This window comes from Pseudorca crassidens, chromosome 7 (genome assembly GCF_039906515.1).
Source record: "Pseudorca crassidens isolate mPseCra1 chromosome 7, mPseCra1.hap1, whole genome shotgun sequence".
Lineage (NCBI taxonomy): Eukaryota > Metazoa > Chordata > Mammalia > Artiodactyla > Delphinidae > Pseudorca > Pseudorca crassidens.
Window position 1 is genome coordinate 18,672,711 of NC_090302.1, and position 17,111 is coordinate 18,689,821.

Here is a 17,111-nt window from a genome sequence, read left to right on the forward strand (position 1 = left end):
GTTGGAGCATTTAACCCATTTACATTTAAGGTAATTATCGATATATATTTTCCTATTACCATTTTCTTAATTTTTTGGGGTTTTTTATTGTAGGCCTTTTCCTTCTCTTGTGTTTCCTGCCTAGAGAAGTTTCTTTAACATTTGTTATAAAGCTGGTTTGGTGGTGCTGAATTCTCTTAGCTTTTGCTTGTCTGTAAGATTTTAATTTCTCTGTCTAATCTGAATGAGATCCTTGCTGGGTAATCTTCATTGTAGGTTTTTCCCTTTCATAACTTTAAACATGTCTTGCCACTCCCTTCTAGCTTGCAGAGTTTTTGCTGAAAGATTAGCTGTTAAGCTTATGGGGATTCCCTTCTATGTTATTTGTTGCTTTTCCCTTGCTGCTTTTAATATTTTTTCTTTGTATTTACTTTTTGACAGTTTGATCAACATGCGCCTTGGTTTGTTTCTCCATTTATCCTGTATGGGACTCTCTACGCTTGCTGGACTTGATTGCATATTTCCTTTCCCATATTAGGGAAGTTTTCAACTATAATCTCTTCAAATATTTTCTCAGTCCCTTTCTTTTTCTCTTCTTCTCTGGGACCCCTATAATTCGAATGTTGGTGCATTTAATGTTGCCCCACAGGTCTCTGAGACTGTCCTCAATTCTTTTCATTCTTTTTTCTTTATTCTGCTCTGCAGTAGTTATTTCCACTATTTTATTTTCCAGGTCACTTATCCATTCTTCTGCCTCAGTTATTCTGCTATTGATTCCTTCTAAAGAATTTTTAATTTCATATATTGTGTTGTTCATCATTGCTTGTTTGCTCTTTAATTCTTCTAGGTCATTTTTGAACATTTCTTTTATTTTCTCCGTTCTATTTCCAAGGTTTTGGATCATCTTTACTATCATTACTCTGAATTCCTTTTCAGGTAGACTGACTATTTCCTCTTCATTTGTTAGGTCTGATGGGTTTTTACCTTGCTCCTTCATCTGCTGTGTGTTTCTCTGTCTTCTCATTTTGCTTAACTTACAGTGCTTGTGGTCTCCTTTTCGCAGGCTGCAGGTTCGTAGTTTCTGGTTTTTTTGGTGTCTGCCCCCAGTGGCTAAGGTTGGTTTCAGTGGGTTGTGTAGGCTTCCTAGTAGAGAGGACTAGTGTCTGTGTTCTGGTGGATGAGGCTGGATCTTGTCTTTCTAGTGGGCGGGACCACGTCTGGTGGTGTGTTTTGGGGTGTCTGTGACCTTATTATGATTTTAGGCAACCGTTCTGCTAATGGATGGGGTTGTGTTCCTGTCTTGCTAGTTGTCTGGCATAGGGTGTCCAGCACTGTAGCTTGCTGGTTGTTGAGTGGAGCTGGGTCTTAGCGTTGAGATGGAGATCTCTGGGAGAACTTTCACTGTTTGTTATTACGTGGAGCCAGGAAGTCTCTGGTGGACCAATGTCCTGAACTCAGCTCTCCCACCTGAGAGGCATGACACCAAACTGGAGCACCAATACCATGTCAGCCACACGGCTCAGAAGAAAAGGGTGAAATGAAAGAAAGAAAGGGGGTGAGGGAGGGAGGGAGGGAGGGAGGAAGGAAAGAAGAAAGGAGGAAAGAAAGGAAGGAAGGAAATAAAAAGAAATGAAGTTATTAAAATAACAAAAAATTGTTAAAAGTAAAAAAATTAAAAAGCTATTGAAAAAAAAAGAAAGAAAGAAGAGAGCAACCAAACCAAAAAACAAAAACACCAGTGATAACAAGTGCTCAAGACTATATTAAAAAAAATCAAAAACGGACAGACAGAATCCTAGGACAAGTGGTAAAAACAAAGCTATGAAGACAAAATCACACAAAGAAGCATACACACTCACAAAAAGAGAAAAAGGAAAAAAACATACATATCTTTTGGGAAGTCTGAGGTCTTCTGCCAGCATTCAGTAGGTGTTCTTTAGGAGTTGTTCCACTTGTACATGTATTTCTGATGTATTTGTTGGGAGGAAGGTGATGTCCACATCTTACTCCTCTGCCGTCTTGAAGGTCCTCTGAAACAGGTATTATTAAACCCACTTACAGATTGAAAACCTGAGACTCAATGTTCACATGATTCAGGGTCATAGAATGGATAAGTGGCTGAAATCGTACTGAAAAGCAGACCTGTCTGACTTCAAATGGCTTTTCTCTTTACCCTCAAAATACCACAACAGTACTGGTTATTTGGATCTGCTTAGTGTTCTAGTACAAGCGTATGTTCTGCCAGTCCCTTTGGCAATTCTTATAGAACTTAATTCCTTTTCCAGACAAATAACACTTTGATGACTGGTTCATCTAAAATGTGATTCCTCACTGTCTTCTGTCTCATTATTTTAGTTCCAATTTATATTTTATTTCTCTGAATTCCAGAAGTTCATCTAACTAGCATAGTATATTAGCCAGAGCTCTGCATTTTAAGTTAGAAAATAGGGGCCATAGTCCCAACCTGCAATTTACCTGTGTAACCGTGAGTGAATAATTTCAATGATCTGAGTATCAGTTCAGTCACCCACCAGGTGGGGGTAATTTTCCCTGTCCAACTTAGTTCAAGGGACTTTGGGGAATCAGATTAGATAATGGATGTGAAAGTAGTTTGTAAACTATAAAATACAATGAAGATGGTGTAGGTTGTGTGTGTGTGTGTGTGTGTGTGTGTGTGTGTGTGTGTGTTTTCTCTCTCCATCTCCCATCTGTCCTATGAATTAGGTAGAACAAATATGCTTACCTTATTTGCATATTTCTTCCTTCCTTCTTTCCTTCCCTTGCATTTTCCTCCCTCTCTACCTCCTTCCTTCCTTCTCTCTATTTTTTCAATGAACCGATTTTTATGTCTTACCATGAACTTGGCACTGTGACACAGCACACAAGGCCAGTTAAGGCATAACTCCGTCATAAAGCAGCCTCAAACTGGGCACAAGGAGTAGACAGATATGTGACGGAACCAAGGCAGGAAAAGTGGAATAACTGAAGAGACCAGCCAAAACCCTCAGTTTCAAATTCCAAGATAGTGTTCTCTCTGTCTGTTTATATGATTTTTCTGGGGAAAGTACCACTTCTAAGCCAGTGTTTCCAAGAGCAGAATCTGGTTTAAAGAAAAAAGAGACCACTGAGAGTCCACTGAACATGTATACATGCAGAACATCATGCTATCTTTTCATGTTCCCCCAAGTACCTTTATTCCATACGTTGGAACAAAAGGTCTAGAAACATGCTTCGTCCTAGATCATAGAACTAGAAAATGGCATGGCTCTGTTCCCACTCCAGGCCAGTTGAACTTCAAATGTGTCAAGGCAGAGGCGTCTTTAAGCAATATAGAAGTTAAGTGAAAGCAACAGTCTAGATTTTATAAGCTAGTAGAGTCTATCCTTCATAGTGTTAGGGCCTCTAGCCTTTTATATTTGCTCCATTAACACAGCCTGTGATAACTGTTAATATGGCCATTTTAGCCAATGTTTCCCTTCTTTGGAGCTATTCCATTTGGTGCCTGTCTGGGGATGCAATTACATGGACCTGTCCATGAAACTGTCTAAAGCCTCCTCTTCAATTTGAACAGAAACTCACTCCAGTTCAAAGGAGCAGCCTATGGAAAATTCCTGACACTGTATGTTCTCGTAATTTTTGAAACACTGTAAATATTTGAGTCAGTAGATCTTAATCCATAAACACAGCTGTACTTAAAAAACCCTGATGGGGAGTTATTATAATTTAAACAGTTGGGTAACAAAACAAATCAATGTTAATCATTTTCGTTTTCTAAGGACAATGGACTCAGAATTCTCATAAAAATGACATGATGAGCTTTGCAGTTGCATCCACAAATAAACTTACAAATGCTAAGATAAACCATTCTCAACTTTTTAAGAACATTATAAAAAGAAAGTGGGGTAAGGGAGGGCCAGGAAAAAGAAGAAAAACAAAACAATTTTGAGCAAGCCCGAGACTCTCATAGCCATATTTCACATGAGGCCTCTAAGATAAACAGTAAGGGAGAAAACCCTCTCTGGGCTTGTCGTTTCTCAGTCGAAATTACGTTATGAATTACCATTGTTCAGGGATTATTCTTGTTCTATGAGAGCTACCTTTGGCTCTCTTCACAGACTTCCTCTTTGCTGCAATTTACAGAAAGCACTCAGAATAACCAGTTCATTCCCAGGAGGTATATTGGGTTGATATGTGTCAAGCATCATGGTAGGCACTGGGGCTGATGTTAGGAATCAGATATAGCCCCTCCCCTCAAGGGGATCATATTATCAAGTCAGAGGCAAAAAATTGTCACAAACGAATTGTTTAATAAATTAATAAACCGATGTTTTGCATGAGAAAGGAAAAAAAATGGAGTACAAAGACTTCGGAAGACATTTCCAGCTGGAAATGGGTGCTGTTTGGGAATGAGGCTGGATAACCATTGAGCTCTTCATGGAAGAAGAAACATTTGAGCTGAACATGTGAATAAGCATAGTTTGGAGATGAGGGCAGGGAGGAACACAGCCAGAGGGAGCTTTTGTTCAAAAGAGCAGTACCAGCAGACAAAGACAATAGTTTGGCTCAAGTTTAGGGAAGGTAAAGGAGACAAGCACCTGGTAACGTTGACAAGGGCAAAGCATTAACAGTTTTGAAGGGCCTGGGATTTCAGGCTTGGGAGTTGAGTTTGTAACCTCTTCTATAGTTGAATGGGAAGCATAACTTAATGTTGGTAAAAACTTGACCAGCACTGGGATATAAAAAGATTCATCTGGGAAAGTATAGCAATAGATTGAGATAGAAAGAACCAGAAGTGGAGAGACCTAGGGAAAGGTTCTGAGACCTTGGATCATGACAATAGCAAATAGATGGAGAGGAGAACAACTGATGGGCGAGGTATTTGTAGGGTAAAATCGGAATGATGTGCTGAGAGACTGTATAAGGGGAAAGCCAGGTTTTATAGACCAAAGAGAGACAAAAGGTTTCAACTGGAAGAGAATGTTAGGATTAGAACATTTAGTATTTGAATTCATGCCAAAGCACTGTTGGGGTTCCAAGTTATTCTTTTTCTACATATAAGTAATAAGACATCTTTCTCTGGGGTTTTAATGAATGTCCTTTCTCTTCCTTCTACTCTCCTCATTTCCTACGGGACTGGGTAGCACAGATGTCATGAAAGGATTCACAGTGGACGGACAGTCTAGTGTATTCTTTCACTTGCTTTGTTTCCTGTGACCACCTTAGCTGATCTGAGAACATATGGATAAGGTCTTCCTGTCCTTACGTTACAGAAGACAAAACAGAGGTGCACAATAAACACCCGAGGGACTAGACTTGGGCCACGAATTTAGAGGCACAGTGAGGATTAAGCATTGATATGAGTGGTGGAGATGGAAGGGGATTGGAGATGAGCAGTTGGACATAAAAGGGGCCAGAGGGGAAGAGGCCTAGACCGGTAAGACAGTTTGGGTTCTTGTTCCAGTATTATCACCAAGTAGCTAAGTGACAGTTGAGTTGCTCCAGCTTTCTGAATCTCAGCTTTCTGACATCAATACGCTTTGTAAAAGAGACCAAGGAATATATATATGTAATTACTAGCAATATTGTTTAATTCTGACATTCTGCCTGGGATCTTCTGGTGTGTATACCTTACCTAACAATTTAGAATAATTTTTCCCTTAGATGATAGTATCGATGATTATCTGAATTTAAAAGCATGGAAGGGAGGCAAAGGTTAAGAACTTTTACTCAATACCCTAGGACTAGGCACTTTTCCATGTACTGCTTCATGCAGTTATCATAATGCCCCATTAAACAAATGAGAAAACTGAGGCCCGGGTATGTGAAGTTCCTATTTCACATAATACCTCTCTTACAGTAGAGGAGTCTGAGGGGTGAACAGAGAGCAGCACTTCAGTGGATTCTTCTGGGTCAGTTGCCTCCTCACACAGCACATTGAATTTTGCATTTATTAAGAGACCACTGTAGGCAAAGCTGTACTCAGCAGTGGACCCGTAAACGCATGCACAGCTCTAGACTAGAGTCTAGCATCCTTCACCTCACTTACAAGGCCTTGCACAATCTAGACACTGCTTAGCTGTCCTGCCTCAACTCTCACCACTCCCCCCCACACCCTGATATTCCCTACAGCTTCAGCTGAAGTTTCTTCAATGTTCTCTTGCATTTGTGGGTTCTGCTCATTGATTTTTTGCTCTTCCGGCAACAAATTTTGCTCTTTTCAGCTGGCTGAAATCTATTCATCCTTCATCTCTCAGTCAAAATGTGACTACACAGAAAAAGCCATCCTAACTCTCCTACCCAGATTAGGTCCGCAAGTAAAATTTTCTTTGTGCTTCTCTTTCACAATGCTTGGGACACTCGAATTTTTGTAATTGTGTATTATTTTTTGAATTCCTCTTTTGACTATAATCTCATTAAAGGCAGCAAACCACCCTTCACCTCCCTCCTTCCCTCCTTCTCCTCCTCCTTCTCCTTCTTCCTCTTCTCCTCCTCCTTCCTCTCTTCCCCCTCCCCTCTGCCTCCCCTTCCCTCCCCCTTTTCTTCCTCCTCCTTCTTCTCCTTCTTCTCCTCCTTCTTCTCCTTCTTCTTCTTCTCCTTCTTCTCCTTCTTCTTCTCCTTCTCCTTCTTCTTCTTCTCCTTCTCCTTCTTCTTCTCCTTCTCCTTCTCCTTCTCCTTCTCCTTCTCCTTCTTCTTCTCCTTCTTCTTCCTCCTCCTCCTCCTCCTCCTCCTCTCTCCCTCCCTCTCTGTATGTGTATATATACATATATATGTGTGTGCATAGTAGAGTCACAAAAATATTTATTGACTCTCTGAATGACAAATTCAATGTGTAGTACAAAATGTGACCAAGGCCAAAATACCGAGGCAGAGTTTTGCTGGGTTCTGGCCCGATGAGGAACCAGTAAACTTTCCTGGAAAATACGTTGAAGTTGGATGGAGAAACACGGGCCAGAAAGCAATAAGCACAGCTGATCCAACTATTAATAACTGCAACATTCAATAAGATTAAAAATCAATCTGAGGCCTTGTGTGTAGATTCTTGTTTCCTTCATTCCATGTACATTCTAGAACTAAGTTCTAGCCTTCTGTTTGGTGCTCTTTCTACTACCTCCTGCATCCATGAATACTCTAAACGGAATATAGAAATGAGGGATCACTACAGTGTAGACCAGGTGTCCACAGAGAATCTAGAGTTGGCAATTAAGTCATGACTTTGCCTCAACTGGGATTTCAGTGTCCAGAGGAATGAGCACATTAGAAAGGCTGAGTGCAGACGGTGCCTTGCATAGCCCAGAATTTACAAAAGGAGGAGGAGTAGGATGTTGACAGCATTTCCTAACCTGCCCAGCAGAATATCTCTGAGACCTAGCCAGAGGCTCTGTGTCCAAGCCAATTCCTGGAGGCCCCAGTTCTAAACTCTTTTCAACTTGTGGCAGCTTTGCTCCTTCCTCCTGTAGACCTGGCTGTGCCTCACCTGAGGAAGAAAACCATTCAGAAACTACAAATCATTTCATCCCTCAAATATGCAACTAATCCATGTCACTCAAGGCCAAGCCTTTTCCTACCACTGAGATTAAAGAGGGCTCTCCAAACCCATCCCTGCCCTCTGGCGCTGACATCCTTTATTCCTCTGCTTCATTGCCTCTCCATCTGTGTAAGTCACATTGGAAGACATCACCTCTTCTCCCTCGTCGTGGACTCAGGATTCTCTTTTGGCTGCCAAGCTGTGATCTGGGGCACTAAGTGATGCCTCCATGTTCATTCTGAGATAGCACATTAGATTCATGCAGTGTTAATGGGGTGAATTCAAGTGAATAAAAAATTATTTATTGTCAAGTTTAGTTTTGGGATTTGGGGAAGAAGAAAAATTACTCTTATACCTTTTAAGTCTTTTTCTGGGGTTCTATACTCATTTTCTTTTGGTCTGTTATTTGGTCCAATACATGCATGTCTGAGATGCTTTAAAAAATTATACAATGGGAAAAATCCAAAGATAATATCAGATAATAACAGAAGGGAAAGTGGGTCTGTATAGCACAGTGAACATAGTCCTGGTTTAAGAGTCAAAGCAAGATATGGGCCATTCCCTACCTCTCTTGTCCTCAGTTTTTTCCCACCTGTAAAATAAGAAAGTTAAATACGAGACAATATGAGAGTTGAATTAGCAGACATCTAAATTCACTCAGTACTTATATTCAATATTTCTATTTTTTCCAGCATTTACCAGTTGAGTAATCTTAAACAATTGCTTAGTTTCTTCATGTCTCAGCACAAAGGTATATATAAAGAGTGATAAATGAATTAACGTATGTGAGATGCTTAGGACCCTTTTGACACTCAGTAAAAGTTAGTTCTTGGTGGTTTAGTAGTGTGGTGGTTACCAGTACTGATGGTGATGGTGGTAGTGAGGTGATGGTTGTCTAGTCCTGGTGTTGGTTTGATGGTACTGGTGGTAGCAGTCATAATGGTAGTGCAAAGTTATTGGTGGTGTTGATGGTGATTGTGGTAGTGTTAAACTTTGTGTGGTAGTAGTGGCTAGGCAATGGTGGTAATGATGAGGTAATAATGAGAGTGGTGATGGTGTTATCCTCTAAAAGGAGAGAAAAACTCAACAAAGATGGATTTAACCTCCATCAAAGTTCACAATTCTGTTGGCTCTGCCACAAGATTGCAACTCAAATAGAATAGTTAAGGCTATTCCATAAGACCTCCTTCTCTCTATTCCAGAAAAAGAAAATGTAAAATAGGTCTTCAAAGAGTTGTGAAAATAATTGAGGGTCCTTTGAATCAATGGGTAGCTACTGAAGGTTCCACAGATTTCAACCAGCTCTGAGTTGGGGTGTTAACATATCTTCCAGATTAAGGACATTCTAAGCGAAAGCAACAGCACGTGCAAAAACAGAAAAGATGAAATGCTGTAGCACGTTATAGGAAAGGTGAGGAACTCAGGGGATGGGAGCACAAAACAGGTGGAGAAGCAGTAGATGGAACTGAAGAAGTTGCTTGTGGCCAAATCATGGATGGTCTTACAAACAAGCTAAAAAACACCAGTTCTCTGTTTGAGAGCAAGCAGGAGCCTTTGTAGGGGGGTAATCTGATCTTCACATTTTCAGAACACTATTTAAGCTGCAGTGTGGAAAACGGGTTCATTGGTGGGGGGGTGGGGACTGGAAAGACAAAGACCAAAATGTCATCATGGTTAAAATGAGAAGTAGTGCATTCCAAACTGGGAAGAGACCCTGAGGGGAGATTTGAGAGACATTTTGGAGCTGAAACTAACAGACTTTGGAAACAAGGGATGAAGTTGGAAGAGGGTGTAGGAAATAAGAGAAAAAGAGAACCAAAGAAATCGTAGCTATTTCTATTTTAGGCATCTGCTGCAATTAAAAGAAAGTTGAGGAACACTGTGATGTAAGAGATCTGGCAGCAAACCTACAGGAGCTCCAAGTGGCCAAAGCTGAACAACTTGAGCAACAAAATAGAAAACGATAGTATTGGATTATAATCCATAGGCGAAAATACATATCCATGAGTTTACGAGGATATAAAGATATTTGATTAGATAGATGGACAGGAGTGAATGGACAGCCCTCCCTTACAACAGAATTCACATTAATGTAAGTAGAAGGAAAGGGAGATTGAAAGTCAGTGGTGAGCAAGCAGCATAGCACTTGTTGCACACAAGTTTTACTAATGGATGCTAACCAGCGAGTGAAAGTTTGAGGAGAAAGAGGAGATATATAGTCTCAAAGTACGTCCTCTGAGATATTTGCTTCCTGCAGGGGCGGGGATGGGAAGGATAACAACTTTATAGTGAAGCAACCCAGCAGAAGCCACCTTTTGCGAGTGATCAAGGTTACTTCACCAGTAGTAAGGCACGTAGATATCATCAGCCGGGTGATATGGTGCACTAAGAAAGCAACAGCATCACTTCTGTTATAGTCTGGCCCCAGATGCGGAGCCTCAGTCCAGTCGTGTGAAAACTCTAGGCAAACACAAAGCGAGGGACAGTCCCTCAGTTCATCAGTCATGAAATTACTGACTGATACCTTCCAAAGGTGTCAAAGTCGTGAAAAAGACTAAAGAACTGTTATAGACTGTAGGAGACTAAGAAGTAACAACTAACTGTAACATGGGAACCTGATAGGATTCTGGAACAGAAAAAGCACATAAGTGGACAAACTGGTGAAAACTTCAGTAAAGCCTTTAGTGAATGGTGTTGTACCTATGTTCATTTTCTGGTTCTGACTGTTGCACTCTAACTATATAAGATGTTACTCTCGGGCGAATTTGAGTAAAGGATATACGGAATAAAGACGAAGACGTAGAGAATGGACTTGAGGACACGAGGAGTGGGAAGGGTAAGCTGGGACGAAGTGAGAGAGTGGCACGGACGTATATACACTACCCAACGTAAAATAGATAGCTAGTGGGAAGCTATCTATTTTAGCACAGGGAGATCAGCTCGGTGCTCTGTGACCACCTAGAGGGGTGGGATAGGGAGGGTGGGAGGGAGGGAGATGCAAGAGGGAGGAGATATGGGGATATATGTATATGTATAACTGATTCACTTTGTTATAAAGCAGAAACTAACACACCATTGTAAAGCAGTTATACTCCCATAAAGATGTTAAAAAAAAAAAGATACATGGAAACTCTGATATATTTTTGCCATTTTTTTGTAAGTTTAAAAGTAGTTCAAAATAAAAAGGGTTTTGTTTGTTTGTTTTTAAGATGTCTGACAGCAAACTGGCTGTTTATTCTGCATCATTTTCTTGAAGACAAGGGTCCTGGTTCCAGTGCTTGCTCCTTTGTTCTCTTCTTCTCTGCATGATTTAGGGCACGTCACTACCTGTTTCTGGTCCTCCTTTTCCCCATCTTTATAATGGGATGATGCTATTTACCTCTGCACGAGTAGCGGGCTGGCTCAGGAGGTCCACAGAGGTACTTCACTGAACTTAGGAATCTATGCAGTACTGTTCAGTTTGAGGTAATATTGAATTCAAGTCTAGATCCTTCTCACTGGCTAGGACTCCTCACTTACTGTGAGGACTTGGGCAAGTTATTTAATCACTGAATGATTAATTTTCCCTAATCTTTAGAAGGAAGCTAATAACAGTACTTAATCCATAGAGTTTCCCTGAGGAGATAACACATAGGGAGTGCTGAGCCCAGTTTTTTGTACATGGAGAATGCTTAAAATAGCAATTATTAATATTTTCCAAATGGTATGCCCCTAAAAGAAGTTAAAGGAACAGAGTACAGAATCACACTTATGCGCAGAGACTCAAATGGTCATTTTGTTCAATTCCGTTTGAAGAAAGCAGCTTGCCTGTAGTTAGTCACTGTTGACCAAATGAGGTTTCGGGCGGAGGGGAGTTAGGAGTTTACGCGATAATCAGATTGGCTGCAGGAGCTGCTCGTATTTTCTTCTCCTAGGCTCTTTGCCGTCATCGCCCTCATCCCTCCCTGGCACACCCTGACATTATACATTTTGGGTAGAAAACAACCTCAGACAAGGTACTGTGCCCAAACGTGGTTAAGGAGTTAAATTTAGAACAGACGGACAGCCTGACTTCATTTGAGTCCTGAGTTTCAAGTCTCACATCCAAACCACAGAGGTTCTCTATGCATTCCCGAAATCAAGGGGTGGGGGAAGACGAGCGTTGAGAAACTCCTACCTGGCACGTCTGTTCTCCTCCTGCAAGCGATGGTCCCTAGGGGCCCAGGAGCTGAGCTCACCATCCTTCACGGGTGCTGGCCCTCAGGTCCACAGAGCAGCCCTGGGGTGGATCAGTGTCTCGGTGGTCAGGTTTCTACACCAAAGCATGAAGGCCAGACTGGCGGCAAGGCTAGAGACAGCTGCCCTTCCAGCCTCTAAGTGGGTTGGAACTTGCTGCTCCCCGTGCCCAGGGCCACTGCCCGAGTCCAGCTCACAGCATCCCTCTGCAGAGGCTCTTTGCAGACCTCCCAGTGTCCAGTTTCTCTCTCTTCCCTCTGAATCCCACCAGTGACAGTGCCAAGAAGTGGTTTTGGGAGAGCCCCCAGGATACCTCATCACTCATTCGAGCCCAGCCTCCCAAATCATTTCCAAATCAACAGTCTACATAAATCCAGCTCATCAGCTGAGCGTGTGCCCCGTAGAAATATGTACGTCACCGCTGTTCTTCAGTTCACCATGCAAACCTGATCTGACGCTCTGGTCCCCGCCGCCTTCAGGATACAGCCCTGTTTCTGTAACCTGAGGCCTAAGGCTCTACAGATTGCCCAGTCTCTTTTCTCGCTGAGGCCCACCCCACTCCGTGGACACATGCCCAGTACCCCAACAGTATGGAATTATTTTATTTCTCAACGTAACTTGCTGTCTTGCTTCCACCCTGTGTATGTGCTGAGCCCTCCTCCTAGAATGCCCTTCCCCAGTTTATGACTATACTCATGGCCCAGGGTTCAAAATCTGTACACAGAGTCCATTCTTAAAAGGTATCGGGGAGTTCTTAGAAACCAACTGGTCTACAACATGCAACTCACAAGTACTTTCATCCGGAGGTGGTGCTAATCGTTTCACATGCATTAGCTCACTCAGTACTCACACAAGTCCTGCAGAGAACTTGCAGGGTCATGTTGTTCCCATTTTATAGCTAGAATAAGTGGATTTGAGTGAGGTTAAGTAACTTGCCAAAGGGCATACATCTAGAAAGGAAGGGCTTAGGATTTAAACTAAGCACCAGAGCCTTTGTATGCTGTTATCCAATGCCCACAATGACTCAGATCAGTGCCATATTTGCCCCCTCATTTACAGTTGGGGCAACTGAATCCAAGAAAAGGAAATGTTTTTCTCAGGGATGGACAGTGAGCTTACGAAGAGAAAGGGTAAACCGTATGTCTCCCACTTCCCAGCATATGTATGGACTTCTCACTAGACAGTTTCTTGGAGGAGAGGACGTCAACAAATGACTCACGGGGCATTGCCTTTACACTACCATTATTTGTGTAGCTGGGTGCCCCATGCAGTAGAGAACTTGAAAGGAAGAAATGCAGTCATCTGATATCTGTGTAGAGTTCATGCTGTGGATACCTAATGAAGGCATTCCTATGAAAGGGGCCACATCTCAAGAGTTACAATAAAAGAGCACGATCCAACTTCACTTCGCTGAGCTTCCAGCCCTTACCTACCAAACGGAAGACGAATGGCCTCTTCCAGGTTGCTATGAGGATTCAGTGAGATACCGCACATAAAGCCCTTAGCATGAAGCCACACAACACACTCAATGAAAGTAGCTACCAGCCCATGGGGTGCCGTCCTTCCAAGGCCTGGGCCTAAGTAGTCATGGAAAAAAGACAAAATAGAAAATTTCTAAACTGATGAAACCTTAAGGACTTTTTGTTCTGAATTCTTCCTTTCACAAGAGCAAAACTGAGGCTGTAAGAGAAAAAGATAGAATAGGTCTAAGTCTACAGGTAAGTGGTGGCAGAACTCCAAGGCCTGGAAACCTGGTCTTCTGACCCTGGGCCCGTAAGCTTTCTAGCAGAGCATCTTGCATCTAAGTGCTCCCAGCCTGCACAGTCCTAAGTGGCCAGGGAGAAACATAACTGCTTCCAGTCCTGGTCTTTTCTCTGAACCTGAGAAAAAGAGCCTGAATGTGAAACTTAAGAAAAGTTTCCAGCAGATACTGCTGCCTGCAAAGTATATATATAGGAAGATAAAAATGTATGTGTGTGTGTGTGTGTGTGTGTGTGAGTGTGTGTGCACACGCATGCGTGTGTGCATGTGTGTGTGTGTGTGTGTGTGTGTGTAGAGAGAAAATGATGGCCGGAAGCTGACGTGCATCTGTGTAAAGTTGGCACGAATTCATAGTAAGCGCTGAAAATAGAAGTCTTTGTCACGTACTCCACTGAGTGTGTTACAAGCACCTCCATTGTTAATTCAGAAAGTTCTGGCCCTTGGTCTTGTCCCTTTCACATGCCAAGGCTCATCTGCATGACGGCCCCTTGTGTGCGCTTTCCATAAGGCAGGATTTAGGGGCACCGACCTGATTTCTTTCTTCTCCTCTTCCTTCCTCGTTCTTTCTCCACCCCGTCCACATAATCCATCCTGTCCCTCCGCTCCCTATGGCCTCCACCCCTCCCTCCTTGTCTTTCTTTTGGTCCAGAAAGATTCAAAGTCCGGCCTTATCTTTCTTTCTGGGTGATTACCCAAGGACATGCCTTGCAAGCAGCAAATGAAGTGGTGGTGCCTTGATGCCTTCATTGTTTTGTTTAGACTTTTGAATAGTAGCTATATTCATTCAACAGGCATTTATTGAGTCTCTACTATGCCCCAGGCACAGCACACATTGCTTGGGATATAAGAAAGGATATGATTGTCTCACCGTTAATGTTTAAGATCTAGGTGGGAAAATTCTCTATGCTATATTCACGGATTTATTCATTTTAAATGTTGATTATTGCCCATTCAAAGGTTAAGACAAGTGATAGGCACTGTAAATAGATGACTAATATATGTTTCCAAAGAGCTCACGACGCAGGAAAAAGGGATCAAACCATCTCCTCTAGGGGGTTCAGTTTGTTAAAAGCCCACGGTGAGAAAAATCACAAGAATATTTGCCCCCTCTCCAATGGGGAAATCATCTCTGGTACCTCGTGAATCTCAGGAGGATTCCTGAGACAACGTAGCACTGGTTAGGCTGTGAAGAGCGTTCTGGGCTATTTGAGCCAGGATTAAAAGTTTTCTTTTATTTCTTCTTGTATCAAGTGGAGATAATAAAGCAGACATGCTCTGTTTAACTCCCGAGATGAGAGTAGGGATCCAGAAGGACCCACCTGGGGTCCTGGGAGGGCAGCAAACTTGGAATCAGAGTGTCTGAAGTGTATCCTCTCTCTCTTCTTGGGTTATCTTGGCTTAGCTCCCCTGGACCGCGGTCCTCTCAACTACAATGATAGCACCAACGTTAGCTCCATTGACAAAGCCATTCCATAGCACCCTGTGCCCTGCTGGACACTGTATGTGCACTGTCTTTTTTTAATCCACATGGCAACTCCCTAAGACGTTTACGAAATAACTCCATTTAGTAGATGAAGATCTTGGATCTTTGATGAAATTGGATAAATTACCTGCCCCAAACTATCCAGCAACTAAGAGGTAGAACTGAGATTAAATATGTAAATAGGGCTTCCCTGGTGGCGCAGTGGTTGGGAGTCCGCCTGCCAATGCAGGGGACGCGGGTTCGTGCCCCGGTCCGGGAAGATCCCACATGCCGCGGAGTGGCTGGGCCCGTGAGCCATGGCCGCTGAGCCTGCGCGTCCGGAGCCTGTGCTCCGCAACGGGAGAAGCCACAACAGTGAGAGGCCCACGTACCGCAAAAAAAAAAAAAAATGTAAATACATTGGTGGACCTATATGAACTCTTCAATATGTTTCTGTCATTAGCAAAATATCATGCTTAATAATCCACGTGACACAAGATGCATTGAGTAAAAGAGCTAAGATTAATAAAAGCCAACTTGTGTATATTCTCTTTATGAAAATACACAAACACATTTTAAAGGTTTTTTTTAGCATTGTTAAAAGTAAAAATTACTGCATCATCGTAAGAAGTATATAATCAAAGCTGTAAAAAGAAAAAATACTCTTTTCCCACCCCCTCGCTCCTCCCTTCTTCCCCAGCACCCTGGAAGTAGCCAGCCTTCACAGCCTGGTGTTTGTCTTCATTTTTTAACAGTTAACATTTCTTGCTCACATAAGTCACCACTTAAGAACTCCTAAAAGTCACAACCTGTCAGGGAAGATTCAAGTTACAGTCTGTGAATGAACTGGTCATCGGCCAAGAAAGTAAGATGTAAATCATTCATGAAAAACAAGAGATGACCTACAAAACCGGGGCCTAATTTGTCTGCACTGGAGCCTGCTAAGAATCCTTCGTACTCTTTCCAGCAGGAAATGTAATGTGGCCATTACCAGATGGAGTGGCCTGGCTTGAGGGCAGTCTATAAGGATTGTGTACAGGGAGGTCTCGTGTCTATAGGATATTTTAGGAGCGCTCACGCTCGCTTCCTTGAATCAAACTGCACAACTCTCTCCATAGAGCTGATGACCACAATGATAGTTGTAGGACAGACTCCTTATTGCCTCCTATACCCCAGTGTCTGCTACGATTCATTAAAATAACTAGTTTCAACTTCAGCTCCCTTTCTTGGCCACTTGCTGTCTTTTTCTAAGGGGTTTATTAATATCAAGTTATATGTCACTGTTTTTATACCATGCCAGTTGATTTCCAGGTAGATTCCAGGAGCTACCATACTTTCTTGGAATGAGTTATAAACCTGTTAGCATCACCAAACCTGAGAAAGTGTCTTCAGTTGCAATCAGTTTCCCACCAGGGTGGTAGAGAGCTCTCAAAGAGTTAATGGGCCCCATTCCTAATGGGGCAATCAGGAGCCTGTTTGATCCCACTTCTAATCACTTCCTAAGTCGCCATCCCATCACATAGACAAATGAATGTGTTGGGGCCTGAAGTTTGCCGCAGAGGGCAAGTGAGTCATAGACAAACTTCCTCTCTGAAAGGTTCATTGAGAGAGCCAATTAGCCAGGGAGGAGGTGCTGTTCTGCATGCTCTAATTACCCGGGGATGCGAGGGGTCAGATCAGAAGCCTGACCCCCACAAGTAACCACACAAAACTTCTCAATAGACTTCTTGAGGCGGGAAAACTTAAAAGCAGGCCTCACGTCTGCCTCAGCAGCCCTTTCTCAAGAATCCAACAAAGGTTGAAGCCTTGGACAATGGCCTACGTCCTCCCATGGACAACCTCAGGGACAAAGGGGGAATGCAATTTGCCAAGATCCAAGGAGCCGAAGCTGCCGCCTGTTCTGAGGGAGGGTGGGGAAAGTGTGGCAATTTCTAAAACCTGATTTTTTCCCTTGGTCCAAAAGGGGACCTTTTGATCTCCAAAAACAGGTGGGGTAAGGAATACCACGAACAAAACCACAAACATTTCTAAATGGAAAACAAAACAAATTTATTAGCTTGCCCTATCTATCTATCATCTATCTATCTATCTACCTATTTTTACCAAGACATTTAATCCTGGATCTTCAAAACTTATTTAAAAAAAAAAGAAAGAAAGAAAAGAATTATC

At 42.5% G+C, this 17,111-nt stretch overlaps 1 pseudogene; it reads right to left on the bottom strand.

The window, feature by feature from the left end:
• The window catches only part of LOC137228319 (acyl carrier protein, mitochondrial pseudogene), a 34,634-nt pseudogene extending 26,192 nt beyond the window's left edge, over window positions 1-8,442 (bottom strand).
• Between the last annotated feature and the right edge of the window lie 8,669 nt (window positions 8,443-17,111).